The following is a 20,702-nucleotide window of genomic DNA, read 5'->3' as shown; positions in this document are numbered from 1 at the left end:
TTGCTGAGCAATCTAGATTGAGAACATCCTAATCATGTTCTAAAATTCTTTCTTTGAGCTCCTAAAAGTTGCTAAAACCCGTCTTTTTTCGATGAAAATAGAGCATTTTCTCTAATCATGACTCATGGCGTCTTCATCAGTGAGTAAATCCTCATCATCATCTTCCTCCGTAAGAGAAAAAAAAAGGGACCACGGCCGCCATGCCCCCTGTCCATTCTAGCTATCAAGGTGAACTTGCCCCTCTTTCTTCCCTGTGAGCCTCTGCGTAGCAGGCCTCGACACACCTCTGCAACATATGGCCGCCTCTCCGCCATGGCGGGTATATGCTAGCTTCAGGCGTGGTAGGAAATGCTTTTGAAAAGATGCCTTCGGTCTTCCCCTTCATACATTCGAGAGAAGCCTTCTCCTTATCTTTAATAGCATTGCTATCGCTAATCTCGAAATCTTCAAGCAACTCGATTAGGGTAGGCAGTGTGCATTCTTCTCTCGGCTCATGAACAGGAATCGGGGAAATTCGCCTTTCTTTGCCAAAGCAGGGCCCACCGTTATCATGCATGATGAAACCTCTTGGTCTTCATCTGAGGAGTGGTTTTGTTGCTCTTTTCTTTTGGATTTCAGGTGGTCCGCAAGGGTGACCGGAACCCAACATTCTTGCTTTAGGGAGTCATCGGGCAATTTTACCTTCTTCTTAGGCTGCTTCTTACTTCTATATTTTTATCATTTTTCACTTCTCTTACTTCCTTTAATTTGACTTTTTTTTGGCTGTTGGGTTTTCTTGCTTTGGGGTAACCACTCCCCAATCGTCATCCTCATGGAGATCGGGGTCTCCCCACATTCTATCTCCATCTGGGCTATTGACGGCTACCAACCCCCGCTCTATCTCTTCTGAGTCAAAAGGGGTGACCCGAATTTCGGTGTCCAGAGGATCCATCTCTTCGACGGGTATAGAGGCTAGTTGCAGTGCTTCAAACCTTATAAGACACCATGTTGGTAGTCGCTTGTCTTATGAGTGAATCTCGATCTATATCTATGGCCTATTTGATTGAAGCTGAAAGCCTATTCAAAAGATCAGATAGGCGGATGGAAGCAAGAAAACAGCTGGATTGGCTGGCTAGCTCGTGCAATCAAAATATTTAAGTCCCTGAACTTTACCTGTTTTAAGGATCAAGCCCCTGATCAATTATTTTTCCACATTGAACCCCTGATCATTGATTTTGTTATGGATTTGACCCTTATTTAACTTTTCTATCGAGTTTAGGAGATGAGAAGATCGATTTGGCAATTCTAATGTTGAAAATCACAAAATAAGAGAGAAGAAAATCGAGTTTGGAAGAATATACTGAAAATTAATTTCTATAATTTCGTTTTAATTTTTGATTTTTTATCTCTCCTAGTCAAATAAATCTTTTTTTTATTTGTCCATGTCAACAAGCCGAATCGCTCTAACGATGTATGCAGTCCAAACTCGACAGAAAAGTTAAATAAGGGCCAAATCCATAACAAAATCAATGATCAGGGGTTCAATGTGGAAAAATATTTGATCAGGGGCTTGATCCTTAAAACAAGTAAAGTTCAGGGGCTTAAATATGCTTTTTGCCTATTTAAAATTGATGATAATTGGTTTAAAAAAAATTGATAATAATCTCCGCTCATTGTTGCCGCATAGAATTTGACACAATAAAGAAAATTTTAAGGGTGTTTATTTACTCGATTTTTTTCTTGAGTTTGATGTGTTTGATTAAGGAACTGTTACATAGCTTATCTATAAAGGATAAACTCGAGTTTTTGTTGCGTTTGTTAGATTTGGCTATGGGTTAGATTCGGGTCGGGCTTATTAGGTTTTTAGGTAAAAATATTCAGTCCAAACCCAGTTCACTCCAGTCCGCTATTAATTTAGGCGGACTCGGGCCATGTTGGGTTCGGGCTTAAAAATCAAATCTGAAACTCAATCCATATAAACTCACCTAAATACATATATAATTTTTAATTATAAAAAATAAATATATATATTTATTAATTAGTATTAATAAGCGGACCGGGCTGGACTGGCCCGTGCTATTTTTATTAATCCCAAATCCATCCAAAAAATAGACGGGTTTTAGTGGACCTGAACCGGACTGGGTCTAAGTTCCATTTTCATTGTCCAAGCCCAGCTTAAGGGGCACGAGCCTAGGCGGACCGGGCGGGTACCCGGGCCAGTTGACAGGTCTAATCTCTATATATAAAATGGAAATGTGTGATAATTTAGTTTATTTTACGATTGTGACACTATGGGAACTTAATCTCAGCTTTTAGCTCCACCTTTAGAATAGAAAAGATGTTATCCTCTAAGTTTTCTGCTCCTCTGAGCACCTTTTAGAATGAGTTACATCTTTAATCTCATAGTATCGGGTCTTCTTAGACCAAATAATCGAATGTAGGAAAGCACAAAGATGTATTTCTCTTGATGCTTGTATTGCTCTCCACTATCCATTTTCACAATTTAGACTACTCCCATTTTGCCCGTCACTACTACGAGAATCCATGGGAGGGGAGGTTCTTAGAGCTTTCAACAATTGCTTGTGCATTCTGCCAAACTGAGGTTAAATGCCCTAATTTTCTCGACATGATAGTTTCAATCATATGTAATAATTGGTCATTTTCAACATGGCTCTCATGTCACTGTTCCAATAATTTGTTTATATCTAAAATGAATACAATGACTTTATTTCAATAAAATGAAATTCAATGATTTTATTGAAACAAAATGAAATTCTAAATTTCAGTAACCATTGGAGCAATTTACCCTTATTCTTAGATGAAAGAAGTAAGGAACATTGTTGGAAAGGTTATTTAATCACCTCGGATGATGCCATGTTAATAGTAGAGTTGGCATGATAGTATTTGAGTTGACGAATCACTACTGATGTTGTTTCATCTTAGAATTTTCCTACTAGATGAAATTATAAATATTGTAGCAAAAAAAATGATAGTAAATTACATTCATGGTCCCTTAATTTTTTATGGCCTTGAACGGACAAATGGACAATATTTAAAGACTTTATAAGAGATTGGGGAGATCATTATTAGTTCTCCTTAAAAACCATGGTAATTAAAGATTTTTTTATGGTGGACTGAACTCGTTACTTCAAATGATGTCACATTAGCAACAGAGTTGATGTAAATATTGTAGGATAAAAAGATTGTAAAATATATCTATGGTCCTTTAATTTTTTTTTTCTTTTTCTTTATGGTCATGAACCAACAAACCAACAATATTTAAAGACTTTATAAAGTCAAATTAGATAATTTAGGAGTTTAATATTGTATTTTTTTTAAATAAAAAGAGAAAGAAAAATAATTAATAGAATTTATGATTCCTAATATTTCTGTTAGGCTTAAATCATACAAACCTCTAAATTTAAAGACTTTATAAGATATCATGGAGATTGCTATTAGCTCGTCACTTCAGATAATGTCATATTAATAATAGAAGTGATATGTCAATTTCTAAATAGACGGATTATTACATATCTCATTTCACTTTAAAAAAATTATAGTAAAGGAAAATAGAAATATTATAACAGAAAATTGGTAAATTACATCTATGATCACTTAATCTTTTTATGGTAACGAATGTACAAATGGACAATATTTAAAGACTTTATAAAGTAAAATTAGATAATTTAGGAGTTTAATAATGTATTTTTTTTAAATAAAAAAACAAGAAAAATAATTAATAAAAATTATGCTTCCTAATATTTCTTTTAAGTCTAAATTATATAAAGCATCTTAAAGTAATTCATTTTGATCACTTTAACTCATTAGCTATGAAGCACCGATACTTCCCGGAGGTCACCGTACGCGTATCCGATACTCGGGTGCGGGGATTCGCCGGGATACGTACGGGATTCGCCTGGAAAGTATCCCCTTTTTTCTTTCTTTTTTAAATGAGGGGATACGCGGGGACACGCCGGGGACACTTCGGGGATACTTTAGGGGTTTTTTTTTAAAAAAAAAACTTTGAAAGTAAGGTTTTTTAAAAAAAACTCAGTAAATAGAAGGATTAAAATGAAATAATCCAAGATTACAGGTATATATAGGGTTATTTGTGGTTTTATAATGACTTGAAAGTATTATTTGTGTTTTTATAATGACTTTATGAATATGATTTGTGATTTATATATTTATGTATCTTTTGAATTTTCATTATAAATGATATATATATTATTAATTATATATAAAATTTGCCGTATCCCCGCCATACCCGTATCTCATATTTTTTAGAAATGCCGTTTGCCGTACCCGTACAGGTACCCGCACCAGTATGCGTACCCGTATCAGTGCTTCATAGCTCATTAGCCACTTCAACTCCCTTAAAGTAACTTAACATGCCTTTTATTTTTTTCTCTCAACCGGAGTAGATGTTGATCCGTAAGGACCACTCACCTTTTAATCAACTTCTCATATGGAATTGGACATTTTTTCTTTTATAAAAATTTACGGTATTTGAGGATAGTATTTCAAAATATGTATGAATTTAGAGAAGCTAATGCAAAATATGTTTGAAGAATGTGTAAATTATTTTGAAGAGAACACTAAAATTTTATTTGAGAAGTCAACCGAAAACGAGTGGTCAAAATCTTCTCCACTTGAGAAAAAATAAAAGACGTATTATGTCACTTTCAGCGAGTTGGAGTGGCTAATGGGCTTAATATGTTTAGGCCTTATTTGAATAAAGGATTAAATTGGCCCTTCAAGTCGGCATGAAGGGTCAATTTAGTCCAAATCAATTTTTGAGTAACAACTCAGTTCTTAAAGGTGGCGTGAAATGTCAAATTAACTTAGCTTTGATAGTATAATAATTTTTAGTATCCGAATTTTATCATGTTTACATTTTGATACTTGAAATCTATTTCTATACTTAAAATTTATTATATTCTGCACAGCCACAAAACGCTTTAGTAGAAATAAATTTCGATATATTTTATTTATATAGATCAAATTTTAGATAAGAATTAATTGAATTCAGAATTTTAATTTTCAAAAACTTTAATTTTTTTGCTAATGAATTAATTAGATTAAGTGATAAAATGTGAGAAAAATAAATAGAACCCAAAATCACACTAACAAAGAAAATCTCTAAAAATTTCTCGAAAACCATTAATTGTTAAGCCCAAAATATACCTAAAATAACATATATAAATACGTTAAATTTACATTAAAATCGTGCTAATTATATTCATTTGGAATACTTTTACGTCTTTATTTACTTCTTTGATGCAAGGTACTTAATTATTTGGTTAAATCCAAATAGGAGCGAAAACGAAGCCAAAACGGAGCTAAAATGGAGGAAAAACCTAAAAAACATACCAAGAATGCATATCAGTCAGAAGAACGCTCAAGGAGGACGAAAAGCAGTCGAGAGACAGGGAAACATCTCTCTGTCGCGACTGAGATTTTGAGAATCTCAGTCGCGACTTGCGGAGGCCAGCTCGGGAGAAAAACGAAGTTTTCACTCGTCCCTATACCCCCTGTCGCGACTGAGATTTTCAGAATCTCAGTCGCGACAGCGAACCCTTCTGCACACAAAACACATGTTTAAATCGGAAAAACGAGTCTGTTCGTTCAGATAAAAGCAACCCTTCACCAGCGGACACGACCCATCATTTACAACCCTTCAACAACTATAAATAAGTGATCCATTTCAAGAAATCAAGGTTGGAAAAAGTTAGAGAAATTAGAGAAGAAAGTTATTATGTTGAGTTTCTGATTCAGAAAAGAATCAGAAAGTTTAGATTTCATTTCTATGTAAACAATCGTGCTGTACACGAATTGTTATTAGATTAGTTATAAACAGTATTAGTTTAGTTTTCATTCTGGTAGTGGACAAGATCAGTCTCTATTCCGAAGATCCAGCGAGAAGAATTGACGGCTGAAGCGCATGAGGTTTGACGAACCTACGGAGTTTGAGAGAAAGATTGACGACCCGGATCTCAAAGTTTTCGTTACAATGCTATCCAAGTTTCTACTTCTCTGTTAACTTGTGAAAATTCACATTTCATTAATGATATACTTATTTATTCAATACATTCTTACTGTTGTTATTTTGATATTGTTCTGACAAAATGATTTTCAAAATGATAAATTGGTGTTTTTATTAAAACGTTCTATTCCATCTTATTCATATAAGAACTTTGTTGAACACTTGACAGATTTAGTTTTTATGGATGACATGATCGCTGATCGCGGCTTATCAGACATAAAACACTAGCTTGATTAAGGTAGGAATCACCTCAACATCAGGGGGATTTCTATGGTTCAAAGCCATTTAATTGAATAAATCGCTATATTGTTACATGTCCATAATCTTACAAAGTTAAAGTTGTTTTCTTTGCTTTATGAAAATAAGTTCTATTTTATTCCAATTGCGAAAATATCTGTCTTGTAATCAAAACCACAAAGACGGAACTGTTCTCTAAACTCAATATAATCCTTCTATCTAATCCTAATTTACCAAAACCAATTCAATCAATTAAACGATATTCTTTTGTTAAACCTAAACACGTGACTAAACCGAATTAAATAAAGTTTTAGTTAAAAAGCGTTCCCTGTGGGTTCGATATCTTTTATTACTACAAGCGTATACCGTGCACTTGCGGAAATCGCTCAACAAGTTTTTGGCGCCGTTGTCGGGGAACGCCAAAATTTTTGACAAAATTTTAAATTTTTCGTGTTTTATTTCGAATCTAGGTTTAAACATACTTATTTTAACTTTTATAATTTAATAGTTTTCATTTACTAATTTATTTATTTTTCAAAATTCTGTTTTGTAGGTAGTTTCGGTTCGTGCAAGATTTCAGGTTCATGCGCAGTTCTCGAAGTTCAGGCATTGTACCAGACCCTATAGACCCAGAAATTGAGAAAACCATTAGGAAGAACAAGAAAAATAAGAAAAACAAAAATAAGACCCCAGTAAAAACATATACCAAGCCAGAAAAAATGGCAGACCCACCAACACTTATGGAATACGCTAGGCCAGGTGTGGCCGGTGTAACCAATAATATCGTTAGACCCAGAATCACCACAAACCAATTTGAAATTAAGCCAGCCTTGCTTAATATGTTGCAAAATAATGTAACATTTTATGGGTTACCTAACGAAAATCCTAACACCCACTTAACAAATTTCCTTGAAATTTGTGACACTTTTAAAATTCCAGATGTGACTGCAGAAGCAATCAAACTTCGCCTCTTTCCCTTCACCTTGAAGGACAGAGCCAAAGAATGGTTAACTTCTATGCCAGCCGCAACTTTTGCCACTTGGGAACAATTAGCCCAAGCGTTTTTATCTAAATATTTTCCTTTAGCAAAAACCGCAAGAGTCATAAAGGAGTTAACATCTTTTTCTCAAAATGACAATGAGACTCTTTATGAAACTTGGGAATGTTTTAAAGAACTTCAACGTTTATGCCCACACCACCAATTACCCGCTGAACTTTTAATGCAAACATTTTACAATGGACTAAATCCTACAACTAGGGGTTCATTAGATGCTATGTCGGGAGGGCTATTTATGAAGAAAACATCAGCCCAAGCGAGAGAACTTTTAGAGGAAATGGCAATCAACAGCAGTATGTGGCCCGCGGAACGTGGACATATACTGGTGGCAAAACCATCATCCTCAACCACACCATCAGTTAAAGGTATAGTTGAACTTGATCCAGTCGCGATGCTACAAGCCCAATTTTCTGCTTTATCGCATAAAATTGACAAGTTTATGGCACCACGCGATACCAATGGTAATCCAGTCCAAACGGATATGGACTATGAAAATATGAGTGAGATCGAACAGGTAAATTTTGTCCAAGGGCAAAACCAAACTAATAATCCTTATTCTAATACCTATAATGCTGGATGGAGGAATCATCCTAACTTTAACTGGAAAGATAACAGTAACAATAATGCCAGTGCTAATCAAAATCGTACCACTAATTATCAAAATCAGTCAAGAGATACGATTAGCACTTTATCTTCTAAAATCGACAAGTTTATAGATGCTATCAGTGGAAAAATAAGTAATCACGACGATGGTTTTAAACGGATCGAAAATAAATTCGATCAGCTTATTAAAAACCACTCATCTAGCATCCATAATTTGGAGATTCAAATTGGTCAACTTGCTAAATCAATTCCATCCCGAAAAGAGGGAAGTCTTCCCAGCCATACGGAAGAAAATCCGAAAGAGCAGGTGAAGGTTATTACTCTTCGTTCAGGAAAAAATTATCAAGGGCCTGAAATGCCCAAAGATGTAACATTTTCGGGAACTGATTTACCAAAGTCCAAAGAAGATATCTTAAACACAAATAATTCACCATCTGACGCAGGTACCAAAACTTTTGTACCCAAACCACCTTTTCCACACAAAGTCCGAAATAAGGACTATGATAAACAACTTCTAACGTTTTTGGATAAACTTAAAAATTTGCACATCAATTTGACATTTATGGATGCAATCACACAAATTCCTAACTACGGTAAGTTTTTAAAAGATTTGATTTCAAAGAAAATCAGTTGGGAAGGAATTTCATCCATTTCGTTAACTGAAGACTGTAGTTCAATAGTATCAAGTAATTTGCCCACTAAACTCAAGGATCCCGGATGTTTTACTATTCCGTGTAAGTTGGGAGATATTGAATTCCCAAGTTGTCTTTGTGATTTAGGAGCAAGTATAAACTTAATGCCATTGTCTATTTTTAACAAGTTAGGTTTAGAAGAAGATATTAAACGTACCAATATGGTTTTGCAATTAGCGAATCAAACCACTAAAAGGCCGTATGGTATAATTGAAGATGTTTTAGTCAAAGTCGATAAATTTATTTTTCCTACCGATTTTGTTATATTAGACTTTGCATATGATGTAAATTGCCCTTTAATTTTCGGTAGACCGTTTATGAACACGGGACGCGCTCTAGTAGATGTGTCGGAAGGGAAGGTAGTTTTAAGGATAGGAGAAGATAAGGTCGAGTTTAACATGAACAAAGCGATGAAATACCCTATGGAGGAATTCACTTGTATGAAACTTGATTTAGTCGAGGAATGTGTCAATGATGTAATTCAAAGTGAAGAAATGATTGAACCTATAATAGATGAGGAATTAGATGATAAGGACCCAGAGCCTTTGATTAGAGAAGATGGACCAGTTCCGCCTTCAATTGTAACACCCCCTAAATTAGAACTTAAAGAGTTACCCAGTCATTTGAGGTACGCTTTCTTAGGCGAAGGCGATTCTCTACCTATAATTATTTCTAACAAATTAACAAGCGATCAAGAAGAAAAATTGAAAGAAGTTGTTAGAAATAGGATAGGAAGTATGGGATGGCAAATTTCAGACCTAAAAGGAATTAATCCTAGTATAGTAATGCATAGAATTCACTTAGAAGAGGATAAGCCACCTAAAGCGGATAGGCAAAGACGCTTAAATCCGAACATGAAAGAAGTAGTCAAAAATGAGATTACTAAACTTTTAGACAATGGAATCATTTATCCGATCTCGGATAGTGAATGGGTTAGTCCAATCCATTGTGTACCTAAAAAGGGAGGCATAACTGTTGTAAGAAATGATGAAGGTGAAATGATACCTACACGAACCACCACTGGTTGGAGGGTTTGTATAGACTATAGGAACCTAAATAAAGCTACTAGGAAAGATCATTTTCCTCTACCTTTCATTGATCAAATGATCGAAAGGATAGCCGGTCATGCATTTTACTATTTCCTAGACGGTTACTCCGGATTCTTTCAAATTTACATTTACCCGGATGACCAAGATAAAACAACCTTCACATGTCCTTACGGAACATTTGCATATAGGAGAATGCCTTTTGGTCTATGTAATGCACCAGCAACATTTCAACGATGTATGACAGTAATTTTTAATGACTTCATTGAAGACATAATGGAAGTTTTCATGGATGATTTTTCAGTTTATGGAGATTCTTTCGATGCGTGTTTACAAAACTTAGATAAAGTATTGTCTAGATGTGAGGAAACGAATTTAGTATTAAATTGGGAAAAATGTCATTTCATGGTAGATGAAGGAATTGTTTTAGGTCAAAGGAAGGATAAGAAACTTCATGTTATATATTATGCGAGTCACACTTTGTCCGGTGCACAGCTAAATTACACCACAACTGAAAAAGAAATGTTAGCAGTAGTTTTTGCATGTGATAAGTTCCGATCTTATTTGTTAGGATCTAAAGTCATCATTTATACTGATCATGCAGCTTTACGATATTTATTTGCTAAGAAAGATGCGAAACCACGTCTTATTAGATGGGTTTTTACTATTGCAAGAATTTGACATTGAGATTAAAGACAAAAAGGGAGTTGAAAACCTGGTCGCCGATCATCTATCAAGACTTGAGGATGAAAACGGTCCCATCGGTGAAACATCAGGCATTCGAGATGATTTCCCCGATGAACATCTCATGCAAGTACAAAGTGTCATAGCTCCATGGTATGCGGATATAGCCAATTACTTAGCCGCACATGTTGTGCCAGATGGATTGACTTCTCAGCAAAAGAAGAAATTCTTTTCAGAAGTTAAGAAATATTTTTGGGAAGATCCATTCTTGTTCAAAACATGCGGCGATGGAATATTTAGGAGATGTGTTAGTGAGTTTGAATATGACTCTATAATGTTAGAATGTCATGCTAGCGCTTACGGAGGTCATAATAGCGTAAGCAAAACAGCAGCTAGAATACTTGAATGCGGATTCTTTTGGCCTACTCTGTTTAAAGATGTCCGTTCATTTATTATCCGCTGTGATAAGTGTCAAAGAACAGGGAATATAGGAAGGAAAGATGAGATGCCTCTTACGAACATATTGGAAGTTGAAATCTTCGACGTATGGGGAATTGATTTCATGGGTCCTTTTCCTCCTTCTTTTGGCAAAAATTACATATTAGTAGCCGTAGATTATGTTTCAAAGTGGGTTGAAGCAATTGCAACCCCGACAAATGATTCTAAAGTAGTTGTTAAGTTTTTAAATTCAATATTCTGTCGATTTGGAGTTCCTAGGGTTATGGTAAGCGACGGTGGTACCCATTTCGTAAATAAAGCTTTTGAGTCACTTATGAGAAAATACATAGTACACCATCGTATCTCTACACCGTACCATCCTCAAACGAATGGTCAAGCAGAAATTTCAAATAGAGAACTCAAATGGATACTTGATAAAACAGTTTCGTCTTTTGGAAGAGACTGGGCACATAAACTTAACGATGCATTATGGGCATACCGTACTGCATTTAAAACGCCTATCGGGATGACACCTTATAGATTAGTCTATGGTAAAGCTTGTCATTTGCCGGTTGAATTAGAACATAAAGCATATTGGGCTATAAAAACCTTTAATTATGATTTGCAAAGCGCAGGGAAAAAGCGTTTGTTTGACTTAAACGAGTTGGATGAATTACGCTATTTGTCCTACGAAAATGCAAGAATTTATAAGGAGAAAATTAAAAAGTGGCATGATGCCAAAATCAAAATTAAAAACTTTAATGTTGGAGATAAGGTCTTACTTTTTAATTCGAGATTAAAATTATTTCCAGGTAAGCTAAAATCTAGATGGGTTGGACCATTTTTGGTTGTTAATACATTTGATTACGGAACATTGGAGCTAGAAAAGTCTAATGGCGAACGATTTAAGGTCAATGGTAATCGTTGCAAGATTTACTTCGACGGAGCTCCAATTCAAGCAATTGAATCCGTGGATAAATTTTATGAAAATTAATTTCTTTAGTTTTCATGTTTTAATTTATAGTTTTTTTTTATTTTATGTTTGTAATTTTAATTTATTTATTTATTTATTTTTAATTTTAATTACTTTAATTTTTATTTATTTTTATATATTTATTTTTTGTGTACGAATGAGTTTTGTTAACATTAAAATTTTAATTTAGTCATGTTTTGAAAATGATTTCATTAAGTATTAAGTGTTATTGAGAAATTAAATATGCAGAAATCTCAGTTGAGATTTTTTTCATATTCCAGGATTTGGAAATCTCAGTTGAGATTCCGAAAATCTCAGTTGAGATTCCGAAAATCTCAGTTGAGATTTTCTGTCTTTTTACAATTGAAATAACTGTAAGGGATTACAGTCTTCCTTCTTTAAAATTTCTGTCAGTTGAATCAAAGAGGTATCACTTTGACACCTTTTTCTTTCTCACAGACACAACCTTTCACTTATAGGATTTATATATTCCTGTAGGATCAGACTTCTTCCATTTTATTTCATCTTTCTGAATTTCTTTCTCAAATTCTCAAATCCTACAGACTTCATTTTCTTTTCTCTCACAGACATGACTAAGTCTCTGAAACATGTTCAAACCCACACTTCTTCTCAAAAAGGGAAAGTTGATATCTCCGATCGATATGGTGCGTGGTTTCCCATTTATAACCATGATGAGGGGAAACACTTTATGCAATTCAGATATGCTCAGTTCTTTGGCATGATGTATCTGGATGAGTTTCTGAACGAGGAACTCGGGATAAGCGAAGACATTGATCGCTATCTGACTAATTTGGGTTGGACCAAATTTGTTTCTATGAAATTTCCTATAATTGGAAATTGGGTTCTGGAATTTTTCTCCACCATTAGGTTCGTCAACAAGAGACGTGTTCGTCTCAGTTTTCGTTGTGAGCGGGAGGTATTCACTTTTGGATATCCAGAACTACATAATTGGTTTGGATTTCCACCCCGAGACACAACTCAACACCATCCTGGAAGGGATATGACTTCTAGAGATATATGGAGGATGTTAACAGGATTTTGGCGATTCAATCCACGTCTTGCCTTTAACAAATCCATTAATTCTAATTCCATGCTGTATCTGCATAAGTTCCTCTGTCATAGCCTTTTTGGTCGAGTCAGTAGCAATGTTGTGAAAGATACTGATCTTTATGTGTTGGGCGACATTTTCCAAGGCAACTCAGTGAACTCCTCGAAGATTCTAATGGAGGGGTTAGTTGTTGCTTCCCGTTCGAAGAAACGGAAGATTGGGTTTGCCAACATCATTTGTGGAATCATATTGGGAGCCAAGGGAACCATTTCTGTTCCTTGGACTGATACAGAACCATTCCCTATTTTAGACTACGAGTTCTTAGAGAACGAGGGACTTGTCAAACGAGTTTTCCGTTCTGGTCCAACATTCCTTTCTGCACCAGAGAGGCAAGTCTTCGTTCAAACGAAGATTAACAGAGCCAATGCACGTCGTCTGTCATCTACTTAGGGATATATTTTATGCGTTTCTGTCTGTTGTTTTTAATATATATATGAGTGTTTGATTGTAATTTATGTTTTTATAATGTTTCTATGTACATATATATTATGGTATTGTTTATAATAGTGAATAAAAGTGCATTAATTCCTTAGTTTATTTCTTTCATTTAAGGAACAACCTTTGGTTTTCCTTCAATTTAATATTTCAGTTTTGTTTATCTCAGTTTCAGGGATTAATATTCACATTAATGTCACTTACTTCACGGAGGAATTGGTTTTGAAGTGTTAAAATCATCAAAAACAGTCCCAATTTTACCCAGATTTTTCAAAATCTCAGTTGAGATTTCGAATTCTCAGTTGAGATAGTAGAGGAAAATTTTTCAGCAAAATTTTGCCCCTCTCCCTACTTGCTGTCGCGACTGAGATTTTGAAAATCTCAGTCTCGACTTGCGACCTGCAGGGACGGGATTTGGGCGAAATTTCACTCTCTTTTCCTATTCCTACTCTATTTACTACCTATTCAACTATCCTAATCACTACCTATTACTTACACCTATTTAAATCACCTCTTTTTACACCAATCCATCATCTTTTCTCTTCCCAATATCAAGATTCACTCATCTTCCCTATAAATATTTACCCTATTCATCTTCTTCTTCCTCAATTCACCACCATTATCTTTTATTCTAACTTTCATCCTTTCATATTTTCTTCTTTCCATTCACAAATTTCACAAACAAATCACTATGCCTAGATAAAAGACCGTTGCAAACAAAGCTAAGGCAACCGAGATCACTAGATTACGGGTTCAATATGGAGCACCGTTTGATATTGCGTCGGAAGCCGAAGGGCGCAAATATCGCCAATTTTCTAATGTCCAAATAGATTTCGTCGACATGCTTTTTCTTGACATCGACACGGTAAACACACTTTCTTTTACCGAGCGTATTGATGAATTTCTTACCGTTCTTGGTTGGAAACGATTTGCTAGTATGCGTTTTCCTAGTCTTAAATCGCATATTATTGAGTTTTTGGTTACTCTAACCTATGACAAGAAGAAAGGAGTTATCTCTTTTCGTAGTGATGGAGTTCGTTATGATGTTGGGTATGCAGCCATGAATCGTTGGTTTGGTTTTCCTACTCGGACTTTTTATTCCAAACCAAAGCCTTTTGATTCACACACGGTTTGGAATACTTTAACCGGTTTAGATGTTTTTAGTCCAAAGAATACATCTAGTAAGCTAATTAAGGATGATTGTATCTTCTTCTTTCACAAGTTTTTATCATTTTCCTTATTTGGTCGGGTTGAAAGTTCAAAAGTGCAAGTTCGTGATTTGGTTGTGTTTGATGCTATTTTTAAGGGTTTGACAATTGATAGTATTGAGATGATATTTACTAATTTAGTTCGAGCTTCCAAGTCCCGCAATAAGCAAGTGCCTATGGGTAATTTAATTACCGGCATTGTTTTGGGCGCTCGAGGTGAATTAGCGGATTATCAAAATATGCCTCATGTTGGTTTACCTTCATTGGATCTCACGGCACTTCAAAGAGCCAATTTATTGAAGAAATTAGGACCCCCCGCCTTTATCTCTTATGCGGATCGCACAAGACGTGTTTTTGCTACCATGAGTAGTGAAGCCTCGGGTTCTCAAGGTTTCGGTGCCCAAAATGATGATGAGGAGGATGAAGAGGAATTTGATGAAGAAGACGAGGAGGAGGAGGAGACTGTTGATATTAATGCCACCGAGCAAGCAAATGTGGAACCAAATGAAGAAGAACAAGTTGGATGGCAACGTATTTTGACACAAATGAACGAGCATAACCGTCACATGAATTTGCGGTTAGATGAAGTCGTTGCCAATAATGCCGAAATGAGTTCAAGGATCACTACATTGAGTCGTGAGCACAAATCTACTCGTCGCCGGTTGCTTTCTTTCTTCTGACGCCAAGGAGTTGAGACTACGCCTTCTCCACCACCTTCACCTTGATAGGTTTTATCCTTTCCATCTTTAACTCATTTTCGTTATTATTATTATGTCTTGTTCAATTTGGTACACTATTTAAAATTATATTTGGTACAATTTTCTTTATTATTATTATGTTTGAATGTTATGGTACTCTATTATCTTCCATTCTAATTCATATGGTTTATTTCGTACTATTTTTCGTGTTTTATCGCTTTTTGCACCTATGAGGACATGGTCCAAATTAAGTGTGGGAGGAGATATTTCATATATCATTTTATTTTTAAAGTACGAATGAATGCAACGAATGAGAATGAATGCTATTTATTTAAAGTATACATGCATATTGTTATTCAATTTTTATTCAATTTTCAAGTATAATATGCAACATTTTTTTCAAAAACAATTGCAACATTTTCATATAATGTGCAAACACTTTTCAAAAATAATAGCAATTTTTCATAAACATATAATTTTTGTTAAAGTATATTTTTCATATGTTTCAAATAAATTTAACTTTCAAAATAATGTTAAGCATATTTTAAGGTTATCATTATTGATAGAAATAATATTTCTATACGGGCTATATTTTTACAAATATTTTTTACAAATCTCCGATACGATTTTATCAAATACGTCTCGAGTAAATGTATATAAGTAAAATTTCTTTAGTTTCAATTCTCTACTTTATATCATGAATTCATGATAAATATAAATCTTATTTTCAAATTTCAATTAGGTTTATAGGCATAAATCAAACTAACAACTTTAGCTTTTTAGCTCGATATTATTTTTCGTCTTACATTAAAAACCAATTGAAGTTTTTAAGGAAACTTTAGCCATAATACATGTTGAATTTCAAGTCAATATAGGATGAATGTGCTATTTTTCTTTCCCAATTTTATTTTTATGTTAATTAAATCAAGTAGTCGTATTCTTAACTTTTGGCCACGATTGAGACCAACCTTATCATAATCGAGGTATGAAAGGGAAGAACATTAAGTACCGTTTACTTTTGGCCACGATTGCGACCACCCTTATCACGGTCGATGTATAAAAGGAACGTTAAAAAAATTAAAGCAAAAATTAAACGTGTTTAAAGTTTTAAGTAACGATTGCGTCCATCCATGGCATGGTCGGTACCTCTTAAACGAACACGAAAGAAAATACAATGCGTATAAAGTTACGATCGAGACCACCCTTATCTTGGGCGTAACTAAGCAAATATGTTAAACCTAAAGTCCTTAATAAATCTATATTTGTAATAGTTTAGGTTTGGGAAAGGAAATTTTGTGCTTAGAAATGCCTTGAGACGAAAGATTCAGAAACATGCGTGCTTACACCGTCCCGAATACTTCAATATAAAAATTGAAATGCAAGACGAGTAATATATCTCTTTTACACTAGCTAGTTTGATACTTTGCGTATAAATTTATCATGAAAAGTTTATCTTTTGGTTTAACTAATTCAAAGAGGAATATATGGATATATGTTCTATTTATAAAGAGGTTGATTAAAGAATAAATTCAGTGAAATTTTGCTCGGGACTAGCAAAAGCTTAAATGTGGGAGTTTGTTAAGCCCAAAATATACCTAAAATATCATATATAAATACGTTAAATTTACATTAAAATCGTGCTAATTATATTCATTTGGAATACTTTTATGTCTTTATTTACTTCTTTGATGCAAGGTACTTAATTATTTGGTTAAATCCAAATAGGAGCGAAAACGAAGCCAAAACGGAGCTAAAATGGAGGAAAAACCTAAAAAACGTACCAAGAATGCATATCAGTCAGAAGAACGCTCAAGGAGGACGAAAAGCAGTCGAGAGACAGGGAAACACCTCTCTGTCGCGACTGAGATTTTGAGAATCTCAGTCGCGACTTGCGGAGGCCAGCTCGGGAGAAAAACAAAGTTTTCACTCGTCCCTATACCCCCTGTCGCGACAGCGAACCCTTCTGCACACAAAACACATGTTTAAATCGGAAAAACGCGTCTGTTCGTTCAGATAAAAGCAACCCTTCACCAGCGGGCACGACCCATCATTTACAACCCTTCAACAACTATAAATAAGTGATCCATTTCAAGAAATCAAGGTTGGAAAAAGTTAGAGAAATTAGAGAAGAAAGTTATTATGTTGAGTTTCTGATTCAGAAAAGAATCAGAAAGTTTAGATTTCATTTCTATGTAAACAATCGTGATGTACACGAATTGTTATTAGATTAGTTATAAACAGTATTAGTTTAGTTTTCATTCTGGTAGTGGACGAGATCAGTCTCTATTCCGAAGATCCAGCGAGAAGAATTGACGGCTGAAGCGCATGAGGTTTGACGAACCTACGGAGTTTGAGAGAAAGATTGACGACCCGGATCTCAAAGTTTTCGTTACAATGCTATCCAAATTTCTACTTCTCTGTTAACTTGTGAAAATTCACATTTCATTAATGATATACTTATTTATTCAATACATTCTTACTGTTGTTATTTTGATATTGTTCTGACAAAATGATTTTCAAAATGATAAATTGGTGTTTTTATTAAAACGTTCTATTTCCATCTTATTCATATAAGAACTTTGTTGAACACTTGACAGATTTAGTTTTTATGGATGACATGATCGCTGATCGCGGCTTATCAGACATAAAATACTAGTTTGATTAAGGTAGGAATCACCTCAACATCAGGGGGATTTCTATGGTTCAAAGCCATTTAATTGAATAAATCGCTATATTGTTACATGTCCATAATCTTACAAAGTTAAAGTTGTTTTCTTTGCTTTATGAAAATAAGTTCTATTTTATTCCAATTGCGGAAATATCTGTCTTGTAATCAAAACCACAAAGACGGAACTGTTCTCTAAACTCAATATAATCCTTCTATCTAATCCTAATTTACCAAAACCAATTCAATCAATTAAACGATATTCTTTTGTTAAACCTAAACACGTGACTAAACTGAATTAAATAAAGTTTTAGTTAAAAAGCGTTCCCTGTGGGTTCGATATCTTTTATTACTGCAAGCGTATACCGTGCACTTGCGAAAATCGCTCAACATTAATCCATTCCCTTTGTCCATTGAAAATCAGGTCGAAACCCTAGCTTGTAAGGTAAGTGCCGCAAGAAATATAATTAGGTTAAAAATTTCTCAAGAGAGAAGACGGCAAACGCTCCAACAGGAGGGACTGAGAGCTAGAAGTCATTTAAATAGAAAATATGTTTTAAAAAGAGAAAAAGATGAGTAAACAAAAGAAGACAAGAAGTAAAGATAAAATCTTTAAGAAGCATAGAAAAAAGCTATGGAGTAGAGAAAAAAAATGAAAAAGAAACAATGAACTTGATGAATGGTAGAAGAAGACTCTCATCCGAACTTCTATTTAATTTGGTTTTGCAGCTCTAGGTTGATATGATCATAAGAATTAGATTAAAGAAATGCAATTAATTTTAACAAAATGATATGGTTAACGAGAATATCATAAGAATTAGGTTATTAGGTTTCTGGATCCTGCACCATCGAGGTTCCGTCACCTGCTTCGATTCCGGCCGCCACCATGGCCACCTCGGAATTGGCTTTCTCTATCGCTCATCTATTCTCCCGTGAAGCCTTTACTACACACAACCGGCCACCTGCTTCAACCATTAATTCCCATGGATTGTATCTCCCGGCTCTTCAGTAGGGACTCTTTCTCCTCGGTTATGGCTTCACCGCCCTTGCCATCTCGACCGCCTCCTTTCAAGTCTTTCGTCGCCGCTGTCACAAGGCCAGATGATTCGGTTCCAGTGTCGGACAAGCCCATGATTTCAGAAGAAGGGGGTTTTAAGGCTATAAAGATCCAGTAATCAATCTACAATGAACAGATTCAGGCTTGTCAGTACTCGGTAATCGACAGAATTACCCTATCCAATGGAGAGAAGCCCTGGAAACATCAGGATCTAAAGCTCAAATTGAAGCAGATTTGGGGATTGACGGTTGATTGGAAGCTCATTTCTCTGGGCTGGGGTTTCTACCACATTATAATGCCAAATGCAGAGGTTATCAGAACGATTTGGGGGCAAGGTGCAATTCCTTTACGCCCTGGTATCATGAGATTCATCCCCTGGTCACCCGGATTCGACCCGGAGGCTCACAAGTCCACATCAACTCAGGTATGGGTTCGCTTTTATAATCTTCCATGGGAGTTTTGGGATAAACGGATTATGACTAGCATAGCCAGAGCAGTTGGGGTACCTTTGAGATTTGATAGGAATACTATCGAATGGGAATTAGGACATTTCGCCAGGATTCTTATTGATGTAGACCTTGCAAAGGAACTGCAATATAAGCTTAGAGTTAACACAGATTCCTCAATGCAGTGGGTTACTTCGGAGTATGAAAGATTGCCTAGCATGTGCTCCATCTGTCGATCTATTGGTCACTCGACTATCAGTTGTCGCCGGAATCCAGGAAAGGAAGTTAATAATGAACGGCAACAGAGAGAGGGTAAGCAAAAGATGAGTTCTCTAGTGAGGCGGGGCAGGTCCAAATCGAGGAGCGAGATACCCTCAACTTCTTGGCGCCCAGTTAGCAAAGAGCCGGTCAATTCTAATCCGTTAACTGAATCCAACTCAAGGAGGTGGGCAGACTACTCGGCCTTAGAAGCCGATTTAGACAGTGAGGAGGTGAATCCTGATGCACATCCGATTCAAGTTATCCAGGGGTCTCCACCAGCAGCTCATAATGTCCATTTCAATGAGGCTTGGCAATTTACAGTACCCCTAGGCATCAATGATCCTAAAGGATTTTCGTTTAGTCTAATTAAGATTCCCCTAGCACAGTGGGAGTCTCCGCTTTTACTGGTCACATAAGGTGAAGAGGGATGTAGTCAAGAAAATCCTTCCATGTCGTTAGAGGAGCCGGTCGCAGTTATTGGAGAGAAAGAAAACGAACAGCCCTTATCCATTGTCAGTAGGAAAAAACCTAAACAGATCAGAACTCCGAGCTTCCGCAGTAAGCGACAGAGCCGCATGCCCCTTCGTTATCAATGGTCACGCTATTTTGGAATTGTAGAGGTATTGGGAATCCAAGAACTCAAAGAGCCTTAAAGCTTTTGTGTCAAACACATCGACCTGATCTTCTTTGCATCGCTGAGTTTATGGTTGACTTCTCTACGATCCTGGACGGATTCTGGTCCTCCATTGGTATGTACTTCGTTGCAGGTAATACCCTTTCCTCACTTTGGTTGCTTGTTAGGGATCCTAGCAATGTCTCTCTTCTCAGATGCCATCGCCAATTTCTTACAATTTGCTTACAATTTGGGAGCTCTATTATGAAAATTAGTGTGATTTATGGTAGTACTTCTGCAAATGAAAGATGTGATTTATGGGAGGGACTTTCTCATATTGACAGTAATTCGCCTTGGCTGATCATTGGGGATTTCAACGCTGTTACTAGGGCTCACGAGAAATCTGGTAACCCTCCTTCTTCTCATTCTTGCAGG

At 35.6% G+C, this 20,702-nt stretch overlaps 1 non-coding gene across 1 annotated transcript; it reads right to left on the bottom strand.

The window, feature by feature from the left end:
* Positions 1-7,359: 7,359 nt before the first annotated feature.
* Positions 7,360-7,466, bottom strand: LOC136221283 (small nucleolar RNA R71). Its single transcript, XR_010685057.1, has one exon. It is a non-coding gene; the product is annotated as a small nucleolar RNA R71 (small nucleolar RNA).
* Positions 7,467-20,702: the final 13,236 nt, after the last annotated feature.

The sequence above is a fragment of the Euphorbia lathyris genome, chromosome 2 (assembly GCF_963576675.1).
Source record: "Euphorbia lathyris chromosome 2, ddEupLath1.1, whole genome shotgun sequence".
Classification (NCBI taxonomy): Eukaryota; Viridiplantae; Streptophyta; class Magnoliopsida; order Malpighiales; family Euphorbiaceae; genus Euphorbia; species Euphorbia lathyris.
This window is presented reverse-complemented; position numbering and strand designations above follow the sequence as displayed.